Source organism: Panicum hallii, chromosome 5 (assembly GCF_002211085.1).
Source record: "Panicum hallii strain FIL2 chromosome 5, PHallii_v3.1, whole genome shotgun sequence".
In the NCBI taxonomy this organism is placed as follows: Eukaryota; Viridiplantae; Streptophyta; class Magnoliopsida; order Poales; family Poaceae; genus Panicum; species Panicum hallii.
In genome coordinates, this window is record NC_038046.1 from 21,677,261 (window position 1) to 21,700,630 (window position 23,370).

The following is a 23,370-nucleotide window of genomic DNA, read 5'->3' on the forward strand; positions in this document are numbered from 1 at the left end:
GAACGAAATGATGTTCTCACCTCTCTTTTCCATGATCATCTTTAAGAATCTGTGACAGTTTTTCTTGTAATATCCCCTTTCTTTACAGTAGAGGTACTGGTCCTTCTCTACTAGAACCTGTCCGTCTTGAGGTCTGTGTTGATGAGAGCTTTTGCCTTTAGAAGAGGATGAAGAAGAGGATGAAAAATTACCTTTGAAATTGGCATTCTTCTTCTTGTTCACATAGTTTAAAGATCCGTCAGTGGCGGATTTTATCCTTTCCTCCTCCTGAACACACATCGCAATGGTCTTTTCTATATCCCAAGTATGTGGTTGGGTGTTATAATTGACGACAAAGTGTCAAATTCTGTGGGCAACGAAGCAAAAACTAAATGGACAATGTAATTCTCCTTGAAGGCAAGATCCAATGACTTCAGCTTATTGTTCTGGTTGACCATGCGATGAATATGTTCTCTGATGCCACCTCCATTGTATCTTTCTGAAACCAGTTGTTTGATTAACTGGGTTGCATAAGTCTTTGAAGAACCAGTGTACTGGTTCTTTAATTTCTCAAGATACTCTATAACAGTAGCACAATCTGGGATTGAGCCCATAATGGCAGGCTCAATCGTGTTCTTACCACTGCTAAGCACTTTTTGTTGGCAGGGAACCATTTAGCATAAAGACTCTCATAATCTGCTTGTTCTTTCTTATAAGAAAGCTCTGTTTGCTCCCAAAAAGCATCTGTGTCTGTGTCCTTCCTCACAGGAATCACAGGCTCTGTGGGAGTCGGTGTAGCTAGAACCCAATCCAGTTCACCCATAATAAAATACAGGTCTAACTTTCTGTACCATTCATGTTAATTGTCTCCCTTTAAGATAGGAATATCATTGATGGAAATCATCATTGATAACCCTCCTGAAAAAATGTTCATGAGTGGTGAAAACATTAAAATAAATTCGAATATATTGTTGCATATTTTAAAACGACGTTGGTCAGGATTTAAAACATGCAATAACCTTTGTATTAAGTCTAAAACACCGTTGGGCAGAATTAGAGGTAATACATGAAAATTATCTATCAAAAAGATTATAGCATAATTTCTTTTTGTATTAAGTCTAAAATACCGTTGGGCATAAATAGAAATAATACATGAAAAGTTATCTATCAAAAATAATACCATAGTAATTGCAATATTGTCATTGTTAACGTTGGTAAAAAAATAACAATATTACAATTCAAAAAATTATCTATTTGCCTTGAAAATTTAAATTATCCCGTTGGTTCAAATTTAAATGACAAGATAATTAATCATTAGCATATGAAACTATTTAATCTTTGCAGCGGAAAACTTTAATTCTATCATAAATATGTCTAATTTATCTTTTTGGAAGCATTGCATCAAGTGTCAATCAAATTTTAATTTGAAATGCATCAAATTCATTGAAATTCTATTGAAAAGGGACTTCTGAAAATAGAAACACTGATGCACTGTTCCTTCTAGTAATCTAGCCCAGCCAGCCCATTCTTCTCGCGGTGGCCCAGCGGGGAAAAGCACCCGCGCGCGCCGCAGCCCACGGCAAAACAGCACATTAAGGGCCTGCCCACACGCCCACGCGCGTGCTCGCGGCCGCGCGCAAGACAACCTGGGCCCGGGCCTCAAACTCGCGTTCCCGCCTGGGCCAAAAGAAGCCCAGTAACGCGCGGCACGATCTCGACCGTCGGATGGTGATGGACGGTTGCGCGCGCGTTGTGGCCGAACAAAACCCCCTCCCTCGGCTCTCCCCGTGAAACCCTAGCTCATTTCCTCCTTCCCCCGGCGCCTCCTTCTTCCCCACCCGAGCGAGCGAGTGAGCGGCGGCGGCCGGCGGCGTAGCGAGCGGCGCCACGGCGCGTGCGTCCACCACAAGGTGAGCGCGCCACCGTCGAGCGGCATCACCGTGGTGCCCAGGTCCGGCGCATGCGAGCGGCACGGCGGTGGCTCACGCGGCCTCTGTCCACGCGAGGCCTAAGGCCTCGCGGGGTCGGGTCGAGGCGCCGGCGTCCCGGGCGCATTGACGGCGGACGGCGCAAGAAAGGTAAGCCCTCCCCTCGCCGGCGTCCCATTTCCTCTGTTTGCTAGGGTTAGGGTTAGGGTTTCTGTGGGGTTTTGCCTAGGATTTTTCTTGGTTCTTTTCTGTGGGATCTTCCAATCTTACATCAACGAGAGTAGTGTAAGGCGTCTGCTACCATTGTTAAGTTCGGGATCGACTACTTCATGAAGTAGATCGGAAGAACTCGTGTGGATTTAAAACAGGCCGAGCGACAGAGAGAGGGAGAAGTGAAGGGGCACAGGATTATACCTTCGTGCCCTTGCGTCGCAGGCGATGCAGACGTGCCCGCCATGGTCGGGTGGCGCTGGTGCTCGCGGTAGCCGAGTCTCGGGTCGTGGCCGCGGGCACGAGGTCGAGGCGAGAGCATGGATGGTGGCCGGCGGTGGAGCTTCCCGCCGCTGCTGCGCCTCCTTTAGATTGGCTAGGGTTCAAGGTGTCGGTGGGGTGGCGGCGGCGGCGATCCTCGTATCGTGTGCCGCTGGCCCCCACCTCTCTTTTATAGCGCAGTGCGACGGGGGCCCACCAGCTAAGAATGAGCTAGGGCACCCCCGACCAGGGCGCGGGTGCGAGCAGGCCCATCGGGCCCGTTGGGATCCGATGGTCTCCGGGAGATCAAACTAACAAAACTAACATAAGGACGATGCTGAAAATTTCTTAATAACTCTAGCAAACTTAATAACTTTTTGAAAGAAAACCAACAAAGGATCTGCAGTTAGCCTACGCCAATTATCTAGTGGTCTCACTTGTTGCACCCATAATGGAATTTGGAAAGTAGATTTGATGTTATACCTCGAGCATAAGAACCTGCAGCAGTTTTATTGCTTTCATCGTTAAACAAGCATATTGGGGCATTTCATCGAACAACTGAGAGGCATAGCGATTCGTTGGGGGAGGCAAACATTGGTAAAGGAGGGGACCGCGCTAGGACAAATGAGATAGACACGAGCAGCAATGGAGCGAGGGAGCATGGAAGGGACCTAGGACCCGGAACGTGAGGCTTCAGGGTCGATGCGTCGGTACGGTGCACATCCACCATCCACCTTGCTGCTTGAGCTTGCCTCCTGTCGTGCACATGGGAAGTCCTCTCTCTCACTCACTCTCTCTCACAGCAGCAGGCGTTAAGGAGGATGCCAAGTTGCCGCCAGCCCGGTTCCCGGCCTACGACGTCGCCGGGCAGAACCAGCCGTAATACGTTACACCATGCGAGGCTGCCGGCTGTTTGCTGTGTCGAAGGCGTACCAGGCACACAGCTGGGAGTACCCTCGCGACGAGCTCTGGTGGGCCGCGTCTGCGAAGTGACGGAGGTGATGAGCCTGCAACATAGCGACCATGGAACGACAACATGCATGGCCATGAGGAGAAGGGCTGTGGGTCGGGGACTGGGGAGGAGGTCGAGAGAATCACAGCCCGCGCCGCGCTGATCTGCTGCTACATGCGTCGCGCCTGCCGCATCTCTTCTTCCTTTTTCAGGGCGTCGCTCGGGAACGGGAAGGTTCTAGACCCAATCTCTGTGCTCGCAGATAGATGGCACGATTAAACCAGACCGGAGATCGGACGGCCGAGATTCGCCAGTGACGTGGCCCAATGAACTTGCTCGGTTTGGACCCAGATTTCGCTATTAGAAGATTAGTATAAATGAAAGCATGTATTCCACTTGTTCTACAGATTGATAAACCTTGACGGAATACTCTTAACGGAAAAGCTGCAACTGATATGTGCGTTTTGCAGTTCACGAATTCGTGTCCTTAGTTGGCACCAAAAATAGACATCAGTCCAACTTCCAAGAGACAAGCATTCATTGATGAGCGCTATTGAATAAGAGGAGTGCATATATACATGAGAAGGTTTCAGAAGAATTTAAAAATATCAAGTGAGTGCAGTCGCCATGCTTCATGGCAAGTTAGGATGTCACGAGAATAAAATATTTTTAGCATGGTAAAAATATCATGCAACTAGATAAGGATGAGGATTCTTCTATAATGTTGTCGCATGGCAATACCTCATGAGCCATATAATCCTATAAATAGAGGTGGTCCCTCCCATCTTGCCATAGCATGGCATAATGGCATAAGAGGTCTCAAGTAGGAGTGGCAAGATAGCCATATAGTGTAGTGATATCATGGTAACGTAGCCACACAAAGAGTATAAGAGTCCTTGTGTTTTGTATTAAGCTGTAGTAAACAAAAAAGGTGAGTTTCCATATAGAGTTGGTCTCCCATGTTAGTTTCTAGGTGAAGGTCTTCTTGAAGTAGTGTGAGTACTTTGGTACCACTTCTAGAAAGTTATTGTCTAGGTCGGGGCATCGATTTCTCTATAGATTCCAACATGTATGCGATGGTTTAAATACATTTATAGTCATAGGCATCACTTGCATGGGCACTATATACTAGTTTTGCAAGTTGTGTGGTGTGTATGTGAGTTTTTAGTAAAACTGCATTTTGTTAGTGTAAATATGCGCGCACAGGCACATACACATACTAGACCCCGTGTTAGTGACCCTGCCAACTACTTTTGTTTATATAATGGATTAAAAAAATCCGGCTTCACTAGCACTTCATCATCTCAGTAATTGAGTCTAACACCACGAACCACTAGATTGACAAATAAACACGTATCACATAGCAGAGAACTATTTTTTTATCGTAGCCCTCGTAACGTTCAGCACTCCTTCTGAAATAGCATCATACTAAAATCAAAATCCATATAGATTGCTTTGCACATTCTTTCTCCCTCATCATCATATATATGCATACAACAGGAAAAATATTTACAAAATGAAAACAACTTATTCACAAATCTTAAACAAACCACATAAATATTATTTCGATCCTCATAATTTGGACATATGATTAATGAAGTGTACTAGGCATATGTGGGTACTACTTTGCAAATATCACAGTCACCAGACCTATTCTAGTTCATGCGTATGAAAAATATTTTGCGCAAATTACAGTCACCAGATATGTTCATGTTCATTCGGTTAAAAACTAATAGAATATAAAGCTAGTAATGTTAATTTCAATTCTAAAGGAGACATGCATATGTTCAACCTAGTTACATAAGAGTGCCTCAATATTCAACCAATTTCCTAGCATCCGTTGGCTATGGAACACTTTTGGCATCACTAGTATACTCGACCACAGGACCTCTATCTCTCATATCGTGAAACCAGCATAGCTCACGGACATCACAAAGTCTTGATATGAATAGAAGAAAAATAATTGTGAAACTAACATATGTATATATCAGACTTAACTTAACTGTATGTGATTTGTGTTTAAAACAAGTGTAATATCTTGAATAATATTATCTTGGAACTGAACTTGTCTTGCTTATAGTCCCACCATATTATGCAGTATAGAAATGATGTAGTAAAAGTACGGTGAGGAAATTTTAGCAGCAATATCCGAACCCATAGAAATCCAATCTTTAGATTTGACTCCTAAATCCTCAACCGAATCCGAAACACCGAAGGAAGAAGAACCTCAACCTTCGGAGTTTCTCCATAGTTTCGAGGATGATCTTTTTGAAGACTTCGGAAATACCTCAAACTATTTCTATCAAAAGAGATGACCAGTCCCCGCCACTCCTCTAGAGCCATGCGAAAAGGAATTCCTTCGAGAAACCATCAAGGAGTCGACGACCCTAATGAGCTACGAATGGCTAAGATGGAGAGTTGTCATTGAAGCTGCTTCAAATTAGCAATCCTTCCTCTTTCATTTGGTGCCGCATAAGGGACCAAGATGTGGAAGCTCTCTACAACCCCACTGTCGAAGCCAATATCATGTCAAATAATTTTGCGTTGGCCTTTTTTGGCAGCGAAGCTCTAGCCCCGATGGGCAAAACTCTCAGGAGACCTTCAGGCTTTCTTGCAGGCAGTTGTAGGATCATCCAAAATGTGTCCGTATAACACAAAGATATTAAGATGAACTTGGATTTCCATGTTTTCAAAGTTTCCATCTTCGATATCTTGATTGGTCATCCCATTAGAAGCTTCTCATGGATGTACCAGATTTAGGGAGCCTTAGCATCAGACTGGGGAAGGAATCTATCTCAATCCTGATTGCTTGGTCAATTAACTTATTGACAAAGACTTACCCCACCGTCAAGCCGATCGAGGAAGTGTCGTATCTCCTTTCGGCACACCAGAATAAGCTGTCGAAAAGTAAGCTAAAAATTTCACTCAAGAAGAGGATGATTCCGATGAAGTCTTTGAGCTTCCCGAGTTTGAAGCACCAACACGACCCCCAGTCAAGCTGCAACCTCTACCTTCTAGGCTCTGATATGCTTTCCTAAACAACGATGTGGAGTCTTCCGTGATCATTAGAGATAAACTCTCAGAAGAGGAGACCGCAAAACTCATCGCTGTCTTAGAAAAGCATTAGGTTGTTCTTGGCTATGCTCTCCAGGATCTCAAGGGCATCAGCTCCACTGTCTGCACTCACCGCATTCCTATTGATCCTACCATGGCACCTTTTAGAGAACCCCAAAGAAGGTTAAATAACACGATGCGAGAGTTTGTGAAGAAGGAGGTCCTAAAGCTCCTACACGCTAGGATTATCTATCCTATCCCATATAGCGAGTGGGTAAGTCCGATTCAGGTGGTGCCCAAGAAAGGAGGTATGACGGCCGAACAACAAGAACGAGCTGAGTAGTCAGCGTTGGCAAAACGTGTCTCCAATTATGAATTAAAAAAGAAAAAAGAGGACTTCAAATATACCTCATATACATCATAGATACACATGCTTCATTACATACATTCTATAGATGTTACAACCTTCCTAACAAATGCAGCTGAAAAGGAAGAAGAAAGAAGTCTGATATAGCTTGGACTTCCTTCACTGCTTGGGATCCCAACATAATTTTCTGGGACAAAAAGGATGTTATCATCTGGCCAAAGTGGGGAAAACTAAGGATAAGTCGTAGCATATAGACAGTAGAACTGAAATATTGTATGTGACTGCATAACAAGGCATGTTAGAAAACATAACAGAAAAAGCGAGATGTCTGGAACTCCTAATTGTTCATAACAGTACTGCATTTTCTAAAATACTCCAATCAAATGTTCAGAACCTATAGTTAACAAAATACAACATTTGACTCATGGTGATGCTTGCAAATGTGAGTAACTCATCAAGAAAATGAAAAGAGCTGTCTATTTACCTGCACTTCTTTGAGAAGTACAACTGAACAGAAAGTAGTCTTTTCTTGTTAATCATGTATCCAGATGATGGAATTTCAACCACAAGTTATAACAAAACAATGGCAGCAAGCAAGATACAATTTATGAACAAGAGCTTGCGGGAGAAACTAATTACAAGGTCCAGAAGCAGCCATGCATAATTATAGTAATAGGCAATCTCCTAGATACCACATAAACATCAAATGAAAAAGGGCCATTATAAACATATATGGTCCGTCTACAGTTTGTACATTGTAACACTACATTACCCCCAAATGAAAGGGGCCATTCACGTGCATACCATTGTTATTGATAAAACATTTCACTAAACCACTTGCAAACTATATCCATTATTAATCGACCAAATCTAAAATACATCAAATTGTTGCATTGTTCTACAAAACTGTGAAATATCACGACTATCTTAAAGCTACAACCTGCAGACCAATTATGCACTCAATTTGCAACCTTTGGTGGCACAGGTTCAACATGTAAAACACAACCTTCAGTAACCTATCACTATCTGAACCCCAATAACAGGCGGCAACCGTAGCGACAGTTGTTCAGTCACCCTGAGATGGCACATCTAACAAATTACAACAGTTGTTCATGCATGTATGCTCATCACAAGCATTTGCAGCAGATGTTCAAAAGCATTTAAAAAATAAACAGTGACCATAGATGATCATGTACATATGCCCAAGTTATGTAAACTGCTAGCTTGTGAAATTTAGAGGCATAGACAGTACGGGCATAAAGTATAGGCCTTGAAAGAACCTTCCATCAACAGATAACCATCTGGATTTCCCTTGTTTCTCCTCCCACAGATTTAGTCATGAGCTGCTTATGTGCACCTCTGTTAAACACTGAAATATGAGATCAAACTAACTGAAAACTGAACAACAAGAATACAAACTGAAGGTTGAACTGAATTATTGTTGTAGTTAGTGAAACATGAGATCCAACAATGTGAATTTTCTATGTAAAATCATGTTAGTTTGAAATGATTGGCTGTGCATCCTATTTTTAGACCTGAACTCACTCTATCTAGATTTTGGGCATGCTGGTACTATATCTACAGTAGGGGATGATACTGGTACACACAAGTGTTGAAGACAGAACATTGAAAAATGAATGACTGAAACTAGATTGGATATTATGATTTTCCAGTTACAAGTGAGGACGTTTTCTCTGCATCTGAAACATGCAATCCAGAACGAGCACTATGCTATGGGTGTGTTTGGTTGGGCTGTGGTTTTGGAAAAGCTGCTATGAGCTGTGGGCTGTGCAAAAGCTGCTGTGAAAAAGCTGCTGTGGGAAAAGCAGAAGACCGTTTGGTTAGAGCAGCTGTGAGCTGTGGAAAACTGTGTGCTGTGGGTGAAATATCTGTAATACCCCTGAAGGTTTGTGGGACTGTATATAAATAAAAATACTCGTACAAATATAATATGTTCACTATTTTCGTATATGTAAATGTATCTTTTAGAAAGAAAAATATTAAATTTTCTAAGTTTTTCATCCATATGGTCCGCATAAATAGAAGTGTAGCAATTACACAAGATAAATAGCTCATAAAGTAATGATGTATGTCAACGTATCTATCCTCCTCTCGCACTAACCAAATCATCAGCGATCTTATCACGAATGACATTCATGGTATCTTCATTCTCTACCTCTTCACTTCCATCTTCTTGTATTTATGCCGTGCCACTCATAGATGGTACCAAGTACTGCTCATCAGCATCACATCTCTTAATTTCACACCTAGACAACCGATAAGATTGGCCATAAGAATACTATAAAACTCGTAATCACGGATTTGTGTGAAATACTCACATCGGAGCGGGTGCGGCGGCGCGGCGTCGGGGCGTGCTAGCTCCAAAACGAACCTCTGCAGAAGAAGTACCACCTCCGTGCAGAAAATTCTTTTAGCAGCGCATGCCAGGCTCCGGCGGGGGGGGGGGGGGCTGCGGGCACAGCGCCTGGCAGGCTCAGGGGGTGTTGAGGGGCGGCGGGGGGCGCGCAAGCGGGAGGCGCTGGCGGCTGGGGGTGACTAGCGGGTGGGGATGGAAGCTAATAGAGAACCGTTTTTCTCCATAACCAGTGGCAGGTGGGTAATTTTTTACCTTAAAAGCCACTGAAAGCAGGGGGAAGATGCTTTTGCATTTGTACTAGGATGAAAGCTGCTTTTGGGCAAAAGCACCTATGGCATTTAAGCCCTTTAGTTGGCTTTTGGATTTTGTAAAAGCAAAAGCAGGTGCAAAAGCCTAACCAAACACACCCTATATCTCAGCTGCAATTTCAGATTCTAGTTCAGTAATTCAGTTTGAAATATCATCGTAACACTTCAACCAATTACAAGCAACTCTTCTTATCTTATACTCTGAGCAAATGGAGCAATCTTCCCGCAAAATTTGGGATACAAAACCGTCAACTACTGCAGCAGCGGCTCTGGATTGCTGTGCCTACAGCCTGTTTGGCTATTTTTTTTCTCCATTGTACTAGACAAAACAGTCAACTACTGAAGCTCGTTGAGGATGGGAGCAGATTCTTCTGCTGCAGCAGCAGTGAGTTGGATCTGAACCGTACTCGATTTCGCCGCTCCAACCAACCCGACGGCGTATTCCACATGCAAGACCCAGATGCAAACACAGAAAAAGGGAACGAGAGGTGCATCAGCCGCCTTACCATGACGCTGTCGTATCCGGCCGGCGGGCAGGATGAAACTGTCGCGGTGTGCCTTACCTTGATGCGGACGGTGCGCCGCGGGCCGGGACTGGGGAGCGCAGGCTGCGGCCGGCGAGCGAGCTGAGGCGGTGGAAGCTGAGGCGCTGGATCAGGGCCGATGCCGCATCGGGTGCGGCCAGCGGCGCGTCGGGGCTTCTGGGAGCGTGTCAGGCAATGACATGCCTGGAAGTATTCTTCAGAAGAATGGGTTCATCAGAGTAGAGCCTGCGAACGTAGAAGATCTGTGGAGGAGCTGGCATTCCTGTGTCAATGACAGGCTGCTGAGTTTCTGAACCTGTGCAAACTCAGTAGTACTCAGGTACAGGCGGCGAGAGCGGGTTGGAAACGGCCTGATCAAGAGCGGATTAAAATTAACTCAGATGGAGCCTATGCTATGAACTCTGGAGTGGGAGGTTGGGGAGTCGTGATCAGAGATGATGTAAGGGGATGTGGTACAGGCGGCGGCAGGAAGTCTATCATATGTTCTTGATGCCTTCTAGGCAGAAGTGCAAGCAGCGTTGTTTGGTGTAAAGCTGGCTGCGGAACTTGGCGTGAGTCGCATCATTCTTGAGACAGATTCTCTGCTCCTAAAGCAAGCATTGGATGATTCGTCGTACGGGTTGGCGGTGACTGGTGGCCTTATCTGTGAGATACAGGTGTTGCTAGCAACAAATTTCAGCTCGTTTCGTGTTATGTATGCCCCTAGGACTTGTAACAGGGTAGCTCATGCCCTTGCGGCGATTGGTTGTAAGTATCCTCATGGTGATGTCCTTTCTTGGGAGGGCACACCAACTCCGATCGAGGACTTGGTGCCAGCGATCGTGCTGCGTCTCTCAGGTAATGGAAAGCTCTTTTCTTAAAAAAAAAAGAGTCGGCAACAAGGGAGGTGATTGGACGGCTTCAACTAACGGCATCGATTTGCCATCCAATGGTCATCATTCAATAAAGGGGCTGTTTAGCGCCTAAATCATCCTGTCCGGTGTCAGGTATTAAACAGTGTTTACTGAATGTTAAACTAGTCTTGTAATTTAATCATTCTGGGCATCGCGTTATAGGCGTTGGACCGAGTACAGTCAGATCATTCAGATCTTGATCTCGTGGAAGACCTAGCTAGGGAGTAGTTTAGCTGTAGTTAGCCATCTCATCGGTGGTCGAGGAGATCAAACTATATCTGAATGTCAATTTATCCCTGATAATATAGCTATCTGTTCCCTGCTATTGCTGTTACTGCCGATTTCTTCTCCAATTATGCCACGAGCTTGTTCCCGAACTTCATCTTGAAGGTGTCTTCCGAGTACTTCCTTGGTTGCATCAAGACTGTGAGGTGCTCATGTGCCGAGTAGTTGTCAAGTCTTCTTTTATATGGGGTGCGATTGAACTCGCACTCCATATGGAGTAGCCCCCGAGTCTTAGGTTGACTCGTAGAATCAGGATGAGGATCAATTTAGTCTTGAGTCTTCTGTCCTTATCTTCCAAAAGATTCGAAAAATAAGTCGCTGATGACAAGTGTCCCACAGCCCCCAAGCCTTGAATCCAAATTCCCAAGGTTTGGAATAGAGGATCCAAAGAATCGTGGCATGCAATGACGGTAAAAATTTGATGGTTAAGATGGGCAAATCGGTTTAGAAATTCGAAAACCTATTTTTTAGGATAACTTCCCTAAAAAAAGAAATGATTAAACAAATAATTTCACCAAAAAGCACCCTAAATTACCGCTCAAACCAAACCTTCGTTGCTGAGAGCCGTGTCGTATCCAGCCTCCGAGCCTGGAAGCTAGAGTTGTACAAGATACACCTAGTAGTCGGTGGCGCCAGGCCCGAGCCTAGGCATTCGTTTAGTTGTTGTTGGATCTTGAATTGTCGATGAGGCCTACTGGTCGGAGTCCATTCCGACCAGTTTTGTAGGTAAGACGAGTAGTCGAAGTAGTCGAACACACATGAAACTAGTCGGGAACTAGTAAACGCAGTGTCATGGGAGCAAAGCCCCTTTAGTAACTTAGGGTACCAGTCGAGAACCAGACGGGAACTAGTAATCTAGCCGTTACTGGAAGCGTGGGAGCGAAGCTCGTGCAGTAAACTCCACGTAGTACTAGTCGGAAATTATTAAACGGAGTAGTACTGGCAGTATGGGAACAATGCACGTGCAATAAACTCGACATAGTACCAGCCGAAAACCTGTAAACGGAGTAGTACTGGGAGTATGGGAGCAAAGCCCGTGTAATAAACTTGACGAAGTACCAGCCGGAAGGCAGTAAATGGAGTAGTACTAGGAGTATGGGAGCAAAGCCCATGCAGTAAAATCGACGTAGTACCAGCCGGAAGCCAGTAAACGGAGTTGTACTAGGAGTATGGGAGCAAAGCCCTTGCAGTAAACTCGACGTAGTACCAGTCGGAAACCAATAGATGGAGTTGTACTGGGAGTATGAGAGCAAGGCCCATGTCATAAACTCGACGTAGTACCAGTTGCAAACTAGTAGACGGAGTTGTACTGGGAGCAAGGCCCATGCAGTAAACTCGATGTAGTACCAGTCGGAAACCAGTAGATGGAGTTGTACTGGGAGTATGGGAGCAAGACCCAGTAGAAAACCAGTAGCTGGAGTTGTACTGGGAGCGAGGCCATGCGGTAATTGGTAGAGTCGGAGTGCCCGATCTTTCGGTGAGTGGGGATAAATTCGACTTGGTGGAGGATGACCCTCACGATCCGACTACGACGAGCGAGCCCGAAGTGCCAATGCAATCGCTGAACCAACTCCCTGTGGTTACTGACCTCGTTGATGCAAGATCAGCAATCGAAGAACGAACAAGAAAAATATGCGAGCAATCTGATTATCACTCGAAGGTGGAGTTCTGAATTACATGAGGACAACATTGTTTTGCGCGTGTCAAGAGTAGCTAAAGCTAAATGTAAACAAAACTCGAGTCTGGAAAGAAATAATGCCTCTATCTAAATAGAGGGAGAGAGGGGCGCAGCCCTAGGAGAGGGGCGGCCAGGGAGGGGGCGCCAGCCCCTAGTGGTGGCCAGCCCTAGGCGCCCACACAAGGGCCTCAGTTGGGCCAACATCTATTCTTCGGGGCCTTCATTCTTCAGTAGCATGACGAAGTTCAGTTCTCTTGCACGGGCCCGAGTTATTGGCCCAGAAGGAGGTGGCGCCTGGGGTGGAGGAGCATCTGGTGTCGCTGGGAAAGGTGCTGCTGGCGTAGACGTACTCGTGTTGTAGTTGATGTCCTCATCATCCTCCCCTTCTAGAACTGAAGTCGTCCTCGACGGCAACTCCTCATCCTCGCCCACATATGGCTTCAAATCTGCAACATTAAAACTAGTGGAAACATCAAGCTCCGCAGGCAGGTCAAGGATATAAGCATTATCATTAATCTTGGTTAGCACCTTAAAAGGACCAGCAGCACGAGGCATCAATTTAGAACGGCATAAAGTAGGAAACCGATCCTTTCTCAAATGCAACCAAACCATATCACCAGGTTCAAAAGTAACAAGTTTTCTTCCTTTACTACCAACAACCTGATACTTAGCATTAGCAGCAGCAATGTTTTGTTGTGTTTGTCCATGGAGGTCAATCATGTGTTCAACATGTGCAACCACATCTATATGTGAGACATCCTTAGCATCAAGCGAAAACAAATCAATAGGTGCCCGAGGAACGTAACCATAAACAATCTGAAAAGGGCACATCTTTGTAGAAGAATGTGTTGCATGATTATAAGGAAATTCAATATGAGGCAAGCAATCCTCCCAACGTCTCAAATTTTTGTCTAAAACAGCCCTAAGCATGGTGGATAAAGTTCTATTCACCACCTCAGTTTGCCCATCAGTTTGAGGGTGACAAGTTGTACTAAACAGCAATTTAGTTCCCAATTTAGTCCAAAGAGATCTCCAAAAATGACTTAGAAACTTAGCATCATGATCAGAGACAATTATATTCGGAATACCATGTAAACGGACAATCTCTCGAAAGAACAATTCAGCAACACTGCTAGCATCATCAGTTTTATGACAAGGTATAAAATGAGCCATTTTGGAGAATCTATCAATAACCACAAAGGCATATATCAAGCCAAGAGGAAGTAGGGACAGGCAAAGGCATATACAAACCATGGTTGCTCAATCGGGACTTAGCTTTCTAACAAGTAGTGCAGTGTGCAACAAGGCGCTCGACATCACGGCGCATCCGTGGCCAGAAGAAGTGTGCAGCTAGCACCTCATGTGTCTTCCTCATGTGTCTTGTAGACGCCAAAGTGTCCCATGAGGCCACCCCCATATGCTTCCTGTAACAATAAAAGATGAACCGAGCTTGCTGGAACACACAGCTTGTAGCGCGAAACAGGAACCCATCCTGCATATGGAATTTGCCCCATGGTTGGCCATTCATACAATGTGTGAGGATATCATTAAAATCAGCATCGTTGACATATTGATCTTTCACAGTTTGCAAGCCAAAGATTTTAAAATCTAGCTGTGAGAGCATGGTATATCTACAAGACAAAGCATCGACAATGACATTTTCCTTCCTGTTCTTGTGTTTAATGATGTAAGGAAAGGACTCAATGAATTCTACCCAGTTAGCATGACGACGGTTCAGATTTGTTTGGGTACGAATATGTTTCAAAGCCTCATGATTAGAATGGATTATAAACTCGCGATGCCAAAGATAGTGCTGCCATGTTTGCAAAGTACGAACTAAAGCATAAAGCTCCTTATCACAAGTAGAATATCTCAGGCTAGCACCGCTTAATTTTTCACTAAAATAAGCAACCGGTTTTCCTTCTTGTAACAAAACAGCACCTAGCCCAATACCGCTAGCATCACATTCAAGCTCAAACACTTTATTAAAATCAGGCAATTGCAAGAGGGGAGCATGTGTTAACTTATCTTTCAAAGTGTTGAACGCTACCTCCTGTGAGTCGCCCCAAGCAAATGGCGCACCTTTCTTTGTAAGCTTGTGCAAAGGGGCTGCAATGGAGCTGAAATCACGGACGAACCGATGGTAGAATCTTGCAAGTCCAAAAAGCTCCGAATCTGTGTGACCGTCGTCGGTGTAGGCCATTCCCGAATGGCATCAATCTTGCTGCTATCCACCTCAGTGCCCTGCGGAGTCACAACATAACCAAGAAACAAAACACGTTGCATGCAAAAGATGCATTTTTCCATGTTACCAAATAATCGAGCTGCACGCAATGCATCAAAAACAACACTCAAATGTTCTAAATGCTCTTCCATAGTCTTGCTGTAAATAAGGATATCATCAAAATAGACAACAACAAACAATCCTATGAAGGGCCTTAGAACTTCGTTCATCATAAAGGTGCTAGGAGCATTAGTCAAACCAAACGGCATAACCAACCATTCATATAACCCAAATTTCGTTTTAAAATCCATTTTCCATTCATCACCCAGTTTCATTCGAATCTGATGGTAACCACTACGCAAATCAATTTTAGTGAAAAGAATGGCACCACTAAGCTCATCGAGCATATCATCAAGGCGTGGTATAGGGTATTGATAACGAATGGTGATGTTATTAATAGCGCGACAGTCTACACACATACGCCATGACCCATCTTTCTTTGGAACAAGTAAAACAGGAACCGAGCAAGGGCTAAGAGATTCACGAATGTAACCCTTATCAAGCAATGCCTGAACCTAGCACTGAATCTCCTTTGTCTCATCCGGATTCGTACGGTACGGGGCGCGGTTTGGAAGCTGGGCGCCGCGGATGAGGTCGATCTGGTGTTCAATGCCGCGGAGTGGAGGAAGACCCGGTGGCAAGTCTTTGGGAAACACATCAGCATACTCCTGCGAAAGGTTAGAAACAGCAAGGGGAATATCCAAAGACGGGGCATCATCAAGTGAAGCGAGCATACTAGAGCATACAAGTGCATAGCAGGGCAAATGATCATCACGTAAAGCATCAAAATCAGCACGTGTAGCAAGTAAAACAGGAGCATTCAACTTGATTTCAGAATTAACAGGGGTAGCTGGTGTAGGGGCGAGTTGTTTTGCCACTTTAGTAGCCTGAGCAAGATCATCTTTTATAATTTGGTCAGGGGTCATTGGATGTATAATGATTTTCTGACCCTTAAACATGAAGGAATAATAATTCGAACGACCATGATGTAAACTATCCGTATCATATTGCCAGGGTCTACCAAGTAACAAAGAGCATGCTTCCATAGGAACAACATCGCAATCAGCATAATCAGAATAAGAGCCCAACAAAAAAGAAACGTGTACCGAGCGTGTTACTCTGATTTTCCCACCATCATTAAGCCATTGAATGTGATACGGGTTCGGGTGCTTGTGAGTGGGCAAGGACAACTTCTCGACCAAAGCTGTGCTCGCCAAGTTGTTGCAGCTGCCACTGTCGATGATGATGCGAATCGACCATTCTTGTACAACGCCTTTGGTGTGGAATAGCGTGTGCCGCTGGTTGTTCTCAGGCTGGGCAACCTGTGTGCTAAGAACACGCTACGCAACAAGACTCTCATACCGATCGGCGTCACCGGGAGCGACATGTACGTCCTCAGGAGCTGCATGGTCAGTGGCAAACATAGTATGATGAGTTTCCTCGGAACCACTAGCGGACGAGTACTCACCATTGTCACGTATGAGCAAGGTGCGCTTGTTTGGGCAGTCCCGAATCATGTGCCCAAATCCTTTGCAACGATGGCACTGAATATCCCGTGTACATCCTGTGGAAGGAGCAGCGCCTGTGGACGGGGGTGCTGCAGGTTTGGCCGGCCTCTCGCGCGGTGTAGTGCTGGTTGTGGATGGCGCATGCAGGGCAGGCGCTGAGCTGGTTGTCGGGCTTCTTCCTGCAAAAGAGTTAGAATATATCTTCGAGCGGCGACCCTGCACTTCACGTTCAGCTTTGCAAGCATATGCAAACAATGTGGTCATATCAAAATAATCCTTATAATCAAGTATGTCCTAAATTTCGCGGTTCAACCCACCGTGAAAACGTGCCATAGCAACATCGTGTGTCTCAAACAAACCACAACGAATCATACCTTTTTGTAACTCCTGATAGTAGTCCTCAATAGATTGTTGACCTTGTTGAAAGCACTGCATTTTTTCAAGCAAATCTCGTGCATAATATGAAGGGACAAATCTGTGTCGCATGGCAGCTTTTAATTGAGTCCAAGTGGTGGGAGTGGCAGTGGGATGTTGTTGTTTATATTCACGCCACCAAATTAAAGCAAAATCAGTAAATTCACTAATAGCAGCTTTAACTTGAGAACTAGCAGGAATATCATGGCATAAAAATTTCTGGTCGACCTCTAGTTCCCAATCAAGATATGCAGCAGGATCATATTTGCCATTAAAAGATGGAATTTTAAATTTAATCTTAGCAAATGGGTCATTATGTTGATGACGTACCACACGACGGGCACGACCGCTGCGAGTTCCCTCTTCCGGCTCCGTGTCACCGCCATAATCCTTCTGCAACTCCATGATCGTTGTGTTCAATGCGTCGAGCCATGCCACGATGGTGTCGTGCGTGGTCTTAGCGGCTGTCTGAGTGAGGTCAAGCTGATCGAACCTCTCGGTCAACGACGTGATCGTCGAGTCAAGCCGTTCATGCATCATTTTCATGTCCGCAGCAAGTCCGTCAACTCGTGTCCGCATGTCCTGCAGCTGTTCATCTATTGTGCCTTCGTCTCCTGCCATAGTTAGCACAAACACAAAAACAAAGCCTACGACAACAAGGGTGTAACGGCTCACAAGGCGCTCACAGTAGTGCTTTTATCAAATTCTTATCCGTTCTTACCAAGCACACAGGGGTGATCTGCAACCAACAGGTAGAACCGGCGAAAGATTGGAGGAGCGATTGCCTGGAGAAACAAAAGTTTGCTCGTCGTAGAACTATGTGGAGTTTTGGGTAGGCTGCACTCAATTCAAGGGTTAGCACAATCAAACAATAATGCAAGGTTGAATTATAGTGCCAAACACGTAATCAAAGCTGCTGGAAACAAAGTGCAAAAGTTGAGCAAGGGTATGGGGGCAAAGGAAACACAAGAGAGAAGAACAAGTAGCAGCAGGTGCGCACACCTGGGCGTCCTGCGTGATGCGCCCAAATGAGATAACCTCCTTTCTGTTTCACATTTTTTTTGTTTTTTTTGTGTGTTTGTTTCTATTTTTTTTTCGAAGAAACTCACAAACTGATTATATGAACAAAGGAATTCAAATGAGCAAGTTACCACTCTCTCTCTCTCTCAAAATCCTGATGTCCCTTTGTATGGTAGGACTTCCGAGGCGACCAAAACTTTCTCAATTGAGGTCGATCAGGATTAGGCAGACCTATGTTTTTTTGTTTTAAACTTGCCAAAACAAATACACAACCGGTGGACAGGGAGGCATGATCCGGAAACAAAAAGGGAAAGGGGAGGGTCGGCACGTGAGAGGCGCGATCAGGAATCACGCGCGCGGTTGTGTTTCTCTCTTTCCTTTTTTTTTTTGACTTGCCAAACACACAAGGCAGGGGGGGCAGGGTGATCAGGGGGGCCGCGATCGTAGGGGTTTGCGGCGGCAGTGCAAGAAAAAGAAAGAACGAGAGACACAATGCAACCAGCAACAATTTAACACGTAAGCACACAAATTCAACAGTGCAAATTATTGAAAGAAAGTGCAAGACTCAAAAGGTTGCTGGAACAATGATCTAACCTGAAATATATTTTTGTTTTGGTTTTGTGAACTGTAGGAAAGGGAAGAACACTAAATAAACTCACCGATCAACCTGGAAACCTGATACCACTTGATAGAGTCGGAGTGCCCGATCTTTCGGTGAGTGGGAATAAATTCAACTTGGTGGAAGATGACCCTCACGATCCGACTACGACGAGTGAGCCCGAAGCGCCAATGCAATCGCTGAACCAACTCCCTGTGGTTACCGACCTCGTTAATGCAAGATCAGCCTGATCACGAAGATCTTTTCCTGTTCGCAATCGAAGAACGAACAGGAAAAAGATGCGAGCAATCTGATTATCACTCGAAGGTGGAGTTCTGAATTACACGAGGACAACGCTGTTTTGCGCGTGTCAAGAGTAGCTAAAGCTAAATGTAAACAAAACTCGAGTCTGGAAAGAAATGATGCCTCTATCTAAATAGAGGGAGAGAGGGGCGGCCAGGGAGGGGGCGCAGCCCCTAGTGGTGTCCAGCCCTAGGCGCCCACACAAGGGCCTCAGTTGAGCCAGCATATATTCTTCTAGGCCTTCGTTCTTCAGTAGCATGATGAAGTTCAGTTCTCTTGCACGGGCCTGAGTGATTGGCCCAGAAGGAGGTGGCACCTGGGGTGGCGGAGCATCTGGTGTCGCCGGGAAAGGTGCTGCTGGCGTAGACGTACTCGTGTTGTAGTTGATGTCCTCATCAGTAAACTCGACGTAGTACCAGTCGGAAACCAGTAGACGGAGTTGTACTAGTCGCAAGGCCCATGCAGTAAACTCGACATAGTACCAGTTGTAAACCAGTAGACGGAGTAGAACAAGAATGGGGGCTCTGATTCATATCAAAAGGACTCAACATCACAACTACAATGAAGATGTCTGTTTCTCAATGGAAAACTAGAACTAAACAAAACCTAAACCCTAATGTGGCGGATGCTACTAAGTTTATACCGAAGGGGGGACGTCCTCCGGTTGTGTCAGACCCTGGCCCACGGGACTATGCGCATGGCCAATGTCTTACAGGATATGGGGTGGGACATAGCCCACGCCCTGCACCAGTTGTAACTACTTGTAGTGTACTAGAACTGCTCATATAATATTAAAACTAGTCGGAGACAGTAGGAAACTACCCTAAAAGAACTCGGGTAGGACTCCTGGGCTCGTATCCGACTAGGACTCCCATGTAACCCAGTCCTCCCAGACTATATAAGGGCAGATAGGGACCCTCCACAAATAGGAGCATGAGGGATAACTCGTGCCTCATGCATGAGGGACAAACCACACAGGACATAGGGTATTACGCTCTCATCGGCCCGAGCCTATCTAAACTTTGTGTTCCTTGCACCTTTGAGTTCCTAATCTTGGCGACACCCTACCTACAAACTCACCACCTCAGGGGTATCCCTCAGTGGGTGTGGCGGTAAAACACCGACAGCTGGTGCGCCAAGTAGGGGTGTTCATCGAGCATCCACCAAAGAACTCGATGGCATCACTCAACTTCACCAGTGCTATGCTCAATGTGGGCACGACGTTCACCTTCAGCGCGTGGTTCTGCATCACTACCGGTTGTGGTGGTTTCAACAGCCACCTCATCGAGACCAAGGAGCCAACGGGCATCTGCTCCAAGCATCCTGCCATGACATCAACAACCTCGCCGATGATCTCGGTGAAATTCGCCTTTCCGATCTAATCAGAAACCATAAGGATGAATCTGGATCCAACCCGGCTGCTACCCGTGATCGAGTCGACTGCTGCTCACGTCGCAACGTCAACGCGCTGTCTCCGTTGACCCTAACGACGCGGCTCGAGTCCAGCTCGCGCCACAGTGATGATGTCTACCACTAATCACTACTACGAGTCCATACCGGCTACTTTCTCTCCAATCAAGCATCAGCCCAAGACAGCCACTGCAGCTGGGGACGGAACGCGCACGCAATTTTGCACGAGGAGTCGCTTTGTCGACATCCACCTGATGACATATGGTCAGGAAGCTTAAGTTGCCATCTACCATGACAACTCAGCACGACCCCAGCTTGTGTCGCAGTCCACCACGACAACTCAGCATGGCTCCTACTTGCACCAACAACTACTCCGACTACTTGTCTCGACAAGAAAACTAGTCGGGAGTGGGTTTCACAACGTCAATAACTAGTCAGAATCGACTCCGACTAGTCGGCTTCATCAACAAACCATCACGGCTCCATCGATGGCCGCTGCGGCTTCGTCGACAATCGTCCACAAATCAAGCTAAATCACTTATAGCTTTTCCGACTTGTTCTTCACAGGATCGATACATTTTGCGCAACACGCATTCTCTTCACAGGCCATGTCGTGCTTGTTCCTGATTGCCTGCACAGTCTGCCCTGCAACACGGGCGATCGGGTTACACCCTATAAGTGTGCTCCACGAGCGTTCTCTTTTTTCGCACAGTGCCAACTGCTCTAGTTTTCTCTCAAAGGTTGCTACAATACGTGAAACCTCGACTCTTCTGTACGCTTATGCTCCTACACGTGCATGCAGCCACACTCCCTGCACTATGGTCTACAGCTATCAGGGATTAGGTGCCTAAACGTAATAGGCTACCTACCTAGGAAATTATGTGACCCAGCAAGAGTACAACGTGAAAGTATTTACATGCATTTTACAATGCTGGGATTTGCTCCCAACATGATATCATGTATATCAGTTACGACATACTTTTATGTTTACCTTGCAGGGGACCTAATCTGGACCATACCGCTGGGCGAGTCGGATTTAATTCCGACTGGTTGACTTCATCAACAACCGCCAAAGACTACTTCAACTTCGCAAGAACGCTCGGCTACGCATTGCCGACTACAACGACTACTCGACAAAACATCAGCTTGCGTCGCTTACTACTTCGAATACTCAGAACGACTCCTGCTGGGGCTATCGACAAACTGATCGCTTGACTGCAATTAGTCAAACTCGACTTCGACTAGTTGGGTTCATCAACAACCAACGGCGACTACTTCGACTACTTGACTTCGTGAAGAATGCTTGGCGACACACTGGCAACTACTTCGACTACTCATTTTGCCTACAAGACTAGTCGGAAATGACTATGCTTGGCGACATGCTGGCGACTACTTCGACTACTCATCTCGCCTACAAAACTAGTCGGAAATGACTCTATTTGGCGATACGCTGGCGACTACTTTGACTACTCATCTCGCCTACAAAACTAGTCAAGAATGACTCTGTTTGGCGGTCGGCGACCATTCGACTACTCGTCTCGCCTACAAAACTAGTCAAAATCGACTCCGACTAGTCGGCTTCATCGACAGTTCAAGATCCAACGGCAACTTGGCCAATGCCTAGGCTCGTAGGCTGGTGCCACCGACTACTAGGTATATCTCGTACGACTCATTTAGCTTTCAAGCTCGGGAGCTGGATGCTACATGGCACTCAAAGAAAAGGGTTTGATTTGAGTGGTAATTTAGAGCGCTTGGTGAAGTTATTTGTTTAACTATTTTTTTAGAAAACTTATCCCGAAAAAGGCGGTTTTCGAATTTACTGAACAATTTGCCCATCTTAACCATCAAATCTATATCGTCATATATTGCATGCCATGATTCTTTGGATCCTTTATTCCAAACCTTTGGGGATTTGGATCTAAGGCTTGGGGTTGCAAAAACACGTGTCATCAATGACTTATTTTTCAAATCTTTTGGAAGATAAGGCTCGGCGGCTACTCCATATGGAGTGCGAGTTCAATCGCACCTCATATAAAAGAAGACCTGACAACTACTCAGGGCATGAGCACCTCACAGCCTCGATGCAGCCAAGGAAGTACTCAGAAGACACCTTCAAGATGGAGTTTAGGAGAACTCAAAGACACCTTCAGAAGTACTCGAACACCTGCAGTACTCGACTATGAAGAGCTCGGGGGCTTGTCAGACCCGGACCCACTGGACTGCACACATGGCCTACATCTTACAGGATATGGGGTGGGACATGGCCCACGCCCTACACCAGTTGTAACTACTCGTAGCGTGATAGAACTACTCATATAATAGTAAAACTAGTTGGAGACAGTAGGAAACTATCCTAAAAGTACTCGGGTAGGACTCCTAGGCTCGTATCCGACTAGGACTCCCATCTAACCCTATCCTCCCAGACTATATAAGGGCAGACAGGAACCCTCCTCAAATAGGAGCATTAGGGACAACTCGTGCCTCATGTAGGAGATCACCTGATCACCATCTAAGGCAATACAAACCACACAGGACGTAGGGTATTATGCTTTCGGCGGCTCGAACCTATCTAAACTTTATGTTTTTCACCTTTGAGTTCCTGATCTCGGGGACACCCTACCTAAAAACTCACCACCTCAGGGTATCTCTCGGTGGTCGTGGCGGTAAAACACCTACAGGTTGAGGGCGATTAGGTGGGGGTGTCCTTAACTTGGGCTTAAGGCCCGACACGATACAAGACCGACTTGGTCCAAAATAGGTGACACAGCACCTTATCGTGGTCACATAGAATGATCCATGTACCTTCTGAAGCTCGGACCAGAACCAAAGAAAGCTTTCATTATCTTCTTTCCAATGCATCAAAGAATGCCTCATTTCAACATTGTATGAAGGAGATATCAGCGTCCGTTTAGGTGGTCAGCTGAGTCCAAACCGACGTGAAGACCAAGTTGGTGATGACTTGTAACTCATAGAAGACCAAATCTCAGGTGCATCTA

General features: G+C 45.6%; 1 long non-coding RNA gene across 1 annotated transcript; it reads right to left on the reverse strand.

Annotated features, from left to right (window-relative positions):
* Positions 1 to 6,783: 6,783 nt before the first annotated feature.
* On the reverse strand, positions 6,784 to 9,183 carry LOC112895488. Its single transcript, XR_003229196.1, has 3 exons — positions 9,091 to 9,183; positions 8,874 to 9,018; positions 6,784 to 8,110 (listed from the first exon to the last, which is right to left on the reverse strand). It is a non-coding gene; the product is annotated as an uncharacterized LOC112895488 (long non-coding RNA).
* Positions 9,184 to 23,370: the final 14,187 nt, after the last annotated feature.